Source organism: Rhinoraja longicauda, chromosome 17 (assembly GCF_053455715.1).
Source record: "Rhinoraja longicauda isolate Sanriku21f chromosome 17, sRhiLon1.1, whole genome shotgun sequence".
Lineage (NCBI taxonomy): Eukaryota > Metazoa > Chordata > Chondrichthyes > Rajiformes > Arhynchobatidae > Rhinoraja > Rhinoraja longicauda.
The window spans coordinates 20,346,313-20,355,083 of NC_135969.1; positions in this window are offsets into that span (position 1 = coordinate 20,346,313).

Consider the following 8,771-nt stretch of genomic DNA (forward strand, 5'->3'; position numbering starts at 1 on the left):
TGAATCGCACTCCACCTCCAGGCCAGAGCCAGCCTTCCTGATGAGCTTGTTAATTCTGTTGCCATCTGTGGCCTTCGCCCTGCTACCCCAGCACACGACAGCGAAGAAGATGGCACTGGCCACCACCGATAGGTAGAACATCTGCAGCATCTTACTGCGGATGTTGAAAGAGCAGAGCCTTCTCAGAAAGTACAGATGGCTCTGTCCTTTCTTATACAGTGCCTCAGCATTTCTGGACCAGTCCAGTCCACATCCACACCCTTGATGGAGACAGGGGTGTTCCTCTCCTCCTAAAGTCCACCACTAACTCCTTAGTCTTGTTGGTGTTGAGCTGCAGGTGATTCAGCCCACACCACTCAACAAAGTCATTGACTACACCTCTGTATTTAGCTTCCCTCCCCTCACTGATGCAACCCACAATTGCAGTCATTCGAAAACCTCTGCAGGTGGCAGGAGTGCAAGTTGTATCTGAAGTCCGAGGTGTAGATGGTGAACAGGAAGGGAGAGAGGACCATCACCTGTGGGGCCTGTGTTGCTCAATACCATGTCCAAGACACAGTTCTGTAGCCTGACATACTGTGGTCATCCAGTCAGGTAGTTGGTAATCCAGGACACCAATGGAGCATCCACCTACATCTTTGTCAGTTTGCTCTCTAGCAGAGCAGACTGGATGGTGTTAAAAGCACTGGAGAAGTAAAAAAACATGACTCTCACAGTGCTTCCCGGCTTATCGAAGTGCGCATAGGAACGATGGAGCTTAGCGTGTCGGATATTGCTATTGTACGGGGTGATCGCTGGTCGGCACAGACTCGGTGAGCCAAAGGGCCTGTTTCCGCGCTGTATCTCTAAAATCTAAACATCTAAAATTTTGTTATCTGACTACTGAAACGTCCTTCTGAAAGCTAGGGTGTATTCCCGATCTTCCAACCTACCTCATTTCGGACCTTGCACCGTTTTTTTCATCTGCACTTTCTCTGTAACTGTGATACTGTAACAATATTTACTCTGGCACTTTTCTCTTTGCGCTTCCTGTACAGGAGTCCTGTACCGTGACCTCCAGGTTCAAGAACAGCTTTTGCCCAGCAACCATCAGGCTCTTGAACACTACACAACACTCACCTCAGCAACTGTGATCTTCTATGGACTTCTATATATTGATTCCTGGGATGGCGGGACTTACATATGAGGAAAGACTAGATAGACTGGGCTTGTACTCGCTGGAATTTAGAAGACTGAGGGGGGATCTTATAGAAACATATAAAATTCTTAAGGGGTTGGAGAGGCTAGATGCGGGAAGATTGTTCCCGATGTTGGGGGAGTCCAGAACTAGGGGTCACAGCTTAAGGATAAGGGGGAAGTCTTTTAGGACCGAGATGAGAAAACATTTCTTCACACAGAGAGTGGTGACTCTGTGGAATTCTCTGCCACAGAAGGTAGTTGAGGCCAGTTCATTGGCTATATTTAAGAGGGAGTTAGATGTGGCCCTTTTTGCTAAAGGGATCAGGGGGTATGGAGAGAAGGCAGGTACAGGCTACTGAGCTGAATGATCAGCCATGATCATATTGAATGGCGGTGCGTACAGGCTCGAAGGGCCGAATGGCCTATTCCTGCACCTATTTTCTATGTTTCTATGTTTCTATGGTTGCACTACAGACTATGGTTTTTCTCTATTATGGTTTCCTAGAATTACGGTCATTGATTTAATGTATTACTGATTATGATATATTTATCTGTGCTCACAAGCCTGTTATGCTGAGGCAAGTAAGGATTTAATTGTTTTGTTGTTAGTGCAGATGACAATTAAACATTTTTCACTAAAGAGAACAGAGGGTGCACTTGGAGTATTGTGTTCCATTGTGGTCAAAGATACTAGAGGAACAAGATGGACCACTCCGTTGAAATCGCCTATACTGAAGTGTAGTACGCAAAGGAGCGTAACGTCCACCATTTTAGTAGGCAAAACCCGCCGTTCGCTATGCTTCTCGCAGTGTAATCAGTGATTTGGGGGAACAGTATGCGTGATGATACCATAAAAATGCAGAATATATCTCATCTATCAATTCACAGATTTTTGTTCTTTTTCTTTTAAAATGTTTCTGCAGGTTTCCCGCCTACTAAAATGGTGCCATGACATACTATGGTTTTTAGGGTCGAGTGGTCTATCTTGCTCCTCTAGTATCGTTGGTTGTGGTCATCCTGTTGCAGGAAAGATGTCATTATGTGGAGTGCGTGCCGAGAAGATTTACAAGGCTGTTGCCAGGACTCGAGGGCCAGAGCTACAGAGACTTTATTCCTTGGAGCACAGGAGGCTGAGGAGTGATCTTGTAGAGGTGTGTAAAATCATAAGAGGAACAGATTGGGTTAATGCACATTCTTTTATCCAGGGCTGGGGAATTAAGAACCGGAGGACATAAGCTTAAGTTGAGAGGGAAGATTTTATAGAGGCAGATTTTTCACGCAGAGGGTGGTGGATATATGGAATGAACTGCCAGAGGAGGCAATTGAGGTTGGTACAATACAACATTTAAAAGACATTTGGACAGGTATATGGACAGGAAAGGTTTAAATGTATATGGATCAAATGCGGGCAAATAGGATGCTTAGATGGGGCATGTTGCTCGGCATGGATGAGTTGGGCCAAAGGGCCCTTGCTTGCTGTATGACTCGAACACCGATCCAATTTCCATGGCTAGGCACCAGCCGCACTTGGGTACTCCACATGAAGTTATTTCGAATGAGTGATCATCAGTTCTCTCCTGCCCCCACAGATGCTGTCTGACCTGCTGAGTATCCCCACCCTTCTGTGTGGAACTTCCTCGCTGCACTGAAGGGCTGCGGTGAGACGGGGGAAGCAGCATTGTTACTGGAACAGTGCGCTACCATTGTGAGCGGTGTCATGGAAGGTTGGCGGGCGTCCAAGTACAAAGCATTCTTCAGCCGAGCGGAACTGGGAACTTCCCACCACCACGGCCGGGTCAGCAACAATTGTTGCAATGGAGTTGTTTAGTTTAATTTAGTTTAGAGACACAGCGCAGAGATAGGCTCTTCAGCCCATTGAATCCATGCCGACCAGCGATCACCCAGTATACTAGCAGTATCTTACACACTGGGGACAATCTGCAATTTCTTTTTATCAAAGCCAATCAACCTACAAACATGCACATCTTTGGAATATGGGAGGAAACCGAGCTCTCGGAAAAAACCCCACGCGGTTACGGGGATAATGAACAAACTCCGTACGGACAGCACCCGTAGTCAGGATCAAACCCGGGTTTCTGGCGCTGTAAGGCAGCACCTCTACCACTGTGCCTTTCTGGGAAGCTGTTCACTTACATTGAAGCATTTGCTCAGAAGGCAAGAGATAAGAATGAGGGCGGCAGAATTGCTGCCTCACAGCGCCAGAGACCCGGGTAGGAATGGAATACTTTATTGTCACATGTGAGTAGGCAGTGAAATTCTTTGCTTGCGTACCCAATGTATACAATTAGCAGCCACGCTATAGCGCTGACAAAGTATGCCAGCTCCTTTTGTGCTCTCCCCCCCCCCCCCCCCCCCCACCGTGGTCCCCCCACGCCGGGTCCCCAAGGTTCTTCCCCCACCTCCATCACGGCGGTTCCCCCACGCTTTCATCATCCGTCGACCCGCGAGGCCCCACTTCACGCCGCCTTGGTACCGACCCCGGGCCTGAGCCATAGGCTCCGCAGACCCAGACTCTGACCCACGAGGCTCCGGCTGGGCCCCAACTCGGGCCTCTACACACCACAGCGCCCCGATAAAGGCCTCTGACCACGTTCCCAGACCAAACCGCGGCCCGTCGGGTAGCCCAACCTCGGGTGCTGTCTTTCTGTGTGGAGTTTGCACGTTCTCCCGGTGAGCACAAGGATTTCCTCCGGGTGCTCTGGTTTCCTCCCACATCCCAAAGGCATGCAGGTTTGTAGAGTCATAAAGTGTAGATACAGGGCCTTCGGCCCAACTTGCCCATGTGGACCAACATTGCCCCATCTACAGTAGTCCCAACTGCCGACATTTGGCCCATATCAACTAACCTGTCAATGTACCTGTCCAAATTTTTTTTTTAACATTGTAATAATACCTGCCTCAACATCCCCCTGAGGCAGGTACTATTGCAATGTATAAGAAACATTTAAACCAGGTACACGGACGGATAGGAGGTTTGGAGGGATATGGGCCAAATGCAGGTAGGTAGGACTAACGTAGATGTAACATGTTTGTTAGTGTGGGTAAGTTGGGCCAAAGAGCCCGTTTCTATGCTGTATGACTTCATGAGGGTTGGATAGGCTGGGAGCATCCCTTAGAGTGTAGGAGGCTGAGGGGTGCCTTATTGAGATGTTCAAGATGAGGGGCATGGATAAAGTAAATGCTCAGTCTTTTTCGCCATTGTAGAGGATTCTGAAGGTGAGAGATATGAGACCTCAGGGACAACTTTTTCACTCAGAGGGTAGTCCATATCTGGAGGAGCTGCCGTGGGAAGCTGTAGAAGTGGATACAATTCCAATTTTTTAAAGACATTTGGACAGATATATTGATAGGAAGGTTTTGGAGGGATAGGAATCAAATGCACATAAATGAGACTAGCCCAGTATGCCAACTTGGTCAACATGGACAAAGTGGGCTGAAGGGCCTGTTTCCGTGCTGTATGGATTAGTAACTCTAAGGGCTAATTAGTTTAGCAAACAAGGAACACCAGGGATCACTGTGGTTTTGATTCATTTTTCAGGGGTGGGGTGTGTTTTATTACTGAGGCCCAATGCTACTTGCCTTGGTGTAAATGTTGATCCATCTTCACCCATCTCTGTGGTCCTTCTGGTGTAGGTGGTGTGCAGGATTTAGGCCCAGTGACGATGCAGGGTCAGTGGCAACATCCAGTTGAGTTGCTGAATGTTGATGGGGGAGGGTTTCCTAAACACCTTTATCATGTTTTGTGACACGATACTTGGGATTTGCCAGCCCCTGCGTGCGAGACTGGCAGGCCAGAGACAGTGTCTCTCGGCTCACTACAGGAAACTGGGGTCCACATTTGGAGTGAAGGGAATGGACCTAGCAGTTACGGGGTGGGGACCTCGGGGGGGGGGAATCGAGATGGTTCACCCGTTCAATAATTCTGGACCGACATAGCAGTGAATGCTGACACACGGAACCGCAGATGCTGGAACCTTCAACAATACACAAAGTGGTGGAGGAACTCGGCGGGTCACGCAGCATCTGTGGAGGGAATGGACATTTCAGGTTGTGACCTTTCTTCAGACAGGGTGACATTTCACAACTGGACTACAGTCCGAAGATGGGTCCGGACGCGAAACACCGTCGCCTGTTTGTTCCTTCCATACAGGGCAGGCTAGGATTTTTTTGCTTGGTGCAGAAGGATGAGGGGGTGATGTGTATAAAATAAAGAAGGGATTAGATGGGGTGAATGCTCAGTCTTTTTCCCAAGGTAAGGGAATCAAGAACTTGAGGGCAGTACGGTGGCCGGCTGGTAGACCCGCTGCCTCACAGCTCGAGACCCGGGTTCGATACTGACCATGGGTCGTGTGTGTGTGTGTGTGTGTAGTTTGCACATTCTCCTTGTGACCGCGTGGGTTTGCTCCCGGTGCTCCGGTTTCCTCCCACATCCCAAAGACGTGCGGGCAAGCTAGGACTTTATTCCTTGGAGCGCAGGAGGATAAGTGATCTTATAGAGGTCTGAAAAATCATGAGGGGATAGGAGGAAGGCATTCTTTTACCCAGGTAGGGGAATCAAAAACTAGACCCCATAGGTTTAAGGTGAGAGGGAAAGAATTTAATAGGATCCTGTGGGGCACCCTTTTCACACACAGGGTGGTGGGTATATGGAATGAGCTGCCAGAGGAGGTAGTTGAAATATGTACTGTAACAACATTTAAAATACATTTGGACAGGTACAGCATATGGATAGGAAATGTTCAAAGGGATATAGTCCAAACGTGGGCAAAAGGGGCGGATTTAGATGGAGCATCTTGGTCGGCATGAATGGGCCTGTCTCCGTGCTGTGTGACTGTACCTTTTGTGTCGTCCCAGGTAAACAGAAAATCACAACACGTTTCACAGTCAAAAAGTTTGTTTTTTAAAATAACTGTAAAATATACAAAATCAGTTACATAGCAAAACCACTCTTCCTAGCTTTCAATGTCTGAAAAATCTGTTTCCAAAAAATATATTCACACCCCTCCCATCACTCCTTCCCACCCACACCTCCCTTCAAAAATATGAACACACACACGTCTCCCTTCCCGCCCAGGAAGAGCCCTCCTGAAAGGATTGATTCCACAGAACAATTTTTGATCCTCTGTTGGTCAGGTCCAGCAACCCTCTCTGAGGATAACCTCGCACATGGAGATAGTCACAGCTCCCCAGCCCCTCTTGCAGGCTTTTGGGTTTAACGTCAGGGTGGTAAAGAAGGCGTTTGGCACGTTTTCCTTCATAGGGCGGGGTATTAAGTACAGGAATAAAAGACGCAAAGCACTCAGCGGGTCACGCAGCATCTCTGCAGAACATGGGTAGGATCCGTCTTCAGACATCAACTTAAATCGTCGCCTATTCAATTCTCCAGAGATATTGCCCGACCCACTGAGTTACTCCAGGACTTTTGCGTCTTTTATTCTAAACCTGCATCTGCAGTTCCTCGTGTCTATATTGAGTACAGGAGTTGGGATGTCATGCTCCAGCTGTACAAGGCGTTGGCAAGGCCACGTTTGGAGCACTGTAGATAGACACAAAGTGTAACTCAGCAGGTCAGGCTTCATCTCTGGAGAAAAAGGATGGGTGGCGTTTCAGGTTGAGACCCTTCTTCAGAAAAGTGTACAGTTTTGATCATCCTGCTATCGGTAGGATATTATTAAACTGGAGAAGGTGCAAAAAAGATTTGAGGATGTTACCGGAAGTTACCGAAAAGGCTAGATAGGCTTGGACATGTATCGGGATCATAGGAGACTGAGGGGGTCACCTTATAGAGGATTATAACATTGAGGGGCGTAGATAAGATGGATGGTCCCAGTTTTTATTCTCCCCCCCCCCCCCCCCAAAGGTGGAGGAGCCTAAACTCAAGGGCACATGTTTAATGCAAGGGGGGGAGAGATTTAGAAGGAACATATGGGGCAACTTTTTCACTGAGGGTGATGGGTTTATGGAACAAGCTGCTGGAGGAGGTGGTTGAGGGAGATACTATAACAACATTTAAAAGACATTTGGACAGGAAAGTGGATAAGAAAGTATGGATGGTGATGGGCCTGGATTAGGTAAGTGGGCCGAGCTTGGCTAGGCAACTTTGTCAGCACATTATCCTCAGGGGACAGTTTAAAAACTTCATTCCATCAATGTCCAGTACATTTTTCTAACCTTGCCTCTGTCATGGAGGAATATAAAACAGACACCTAGGGGCAATAACACAAACCAACAAACTACTGCAGAACTCAAGTCGGTCAGGCAGCATCCATGGAGGCAAAGGATGGTGGACATTTCGGGATCCTGCTTCAGGAGTGAGAGAGTAGAGGGAAGATAAGCAGTATATAGAGGTGAGAGGAGGGGGGGAGAGGTAGGGGCTGGTGATGGGTGAATGATGGGCAGGTGTAACCAAGTGGGAGGAAAAATGAGTTTTAGTAACGAGGGACGGATGGATGGAAAAGGTGAATAAGGGAAGGGAGAACCTGGGTAGGCAGGTGGGAGTGAGAAAGGAACACAGGGTGGGGAGGGGGCAGATTACCTAACCCCTCCATCCTGGTTCTATTAGCCCATTATCTATGTCCATATAACTGGTGCGCTACAATGCTGAGAACTATAGTTTAAGGAACAGACACACTACAATGCTGGGAACTATATTGTGCACTCTGCACCTTCCCCTTTGCTCTACCTATTGTTCTTGAGTTTCCCTTGATTGTATTTGTGCACAATATTATCTGATCTGTTTGGATAGCATGCAAAACAAAGGTTATTACTGTAGCTCGTACACGTGGCAATAATAAACCTAAACCTATCTCCCCAACTGGCTTGTGTAAGAAAATAACTGCAGATGCTGGTACAAATCGAAGGTATTTATTCACAAAATGCTGGAGTAACTCAGCAGGTCAGGCAGCATCTCGGGAGAGAAGGAATGGGTGACGTTTCGGATCGAGACCCTTCTTCAGACTGATGTCAGGGGGGCGGGACAAAGGAAGGATATAGGTGGAGACAGGAAGATAGAGGGAGAACTGGGAAGGGGGAGGGGGAAGAGAGGGACAGAGGAACTATCTAAAGTTGGAGAAGTCAATGTTCATACCGCTGGGATGCAAGCTGCCCAAGCAAAATATGAGGTGCTGTTCCTCCAATTTCCGGTGGGCCTCACTATGGCACTGGAGGAGGCCCATGACAGAAAGGTCAGACTGGAAGTGGGAGGGGGAGTTGAAGTGCTCAGCCACCGGGAGGTGGGGACTGAGCGAAGGTGTTGAGCGAAACGATCGCCGAGCCTGCGTTTGTAAAGAAGTTGACATCTAGAGCAGCGGATACAATAGATGAGGTTGGAGGAGGTGCAGGTGAACCTCTGTCTCACTTGGAAAGACTGTTTGGGTCCTTGGATGGAGTTGAGGGGGGAGGTAAAGGGACAGGTGTTGCATCTCCTGTGGTTGCAGGGGAACGTGCCCGGGGATGGGGTGATTTGGGTAGGAAGGGACGAGTGGACCAGGGAGTTACGGAGGGAACAGTCTCTGCGGAACGCAGAAAGGGGAGGGGATGGGAAGATGTGGCCAGTAGTGGGGTCCCGTTGT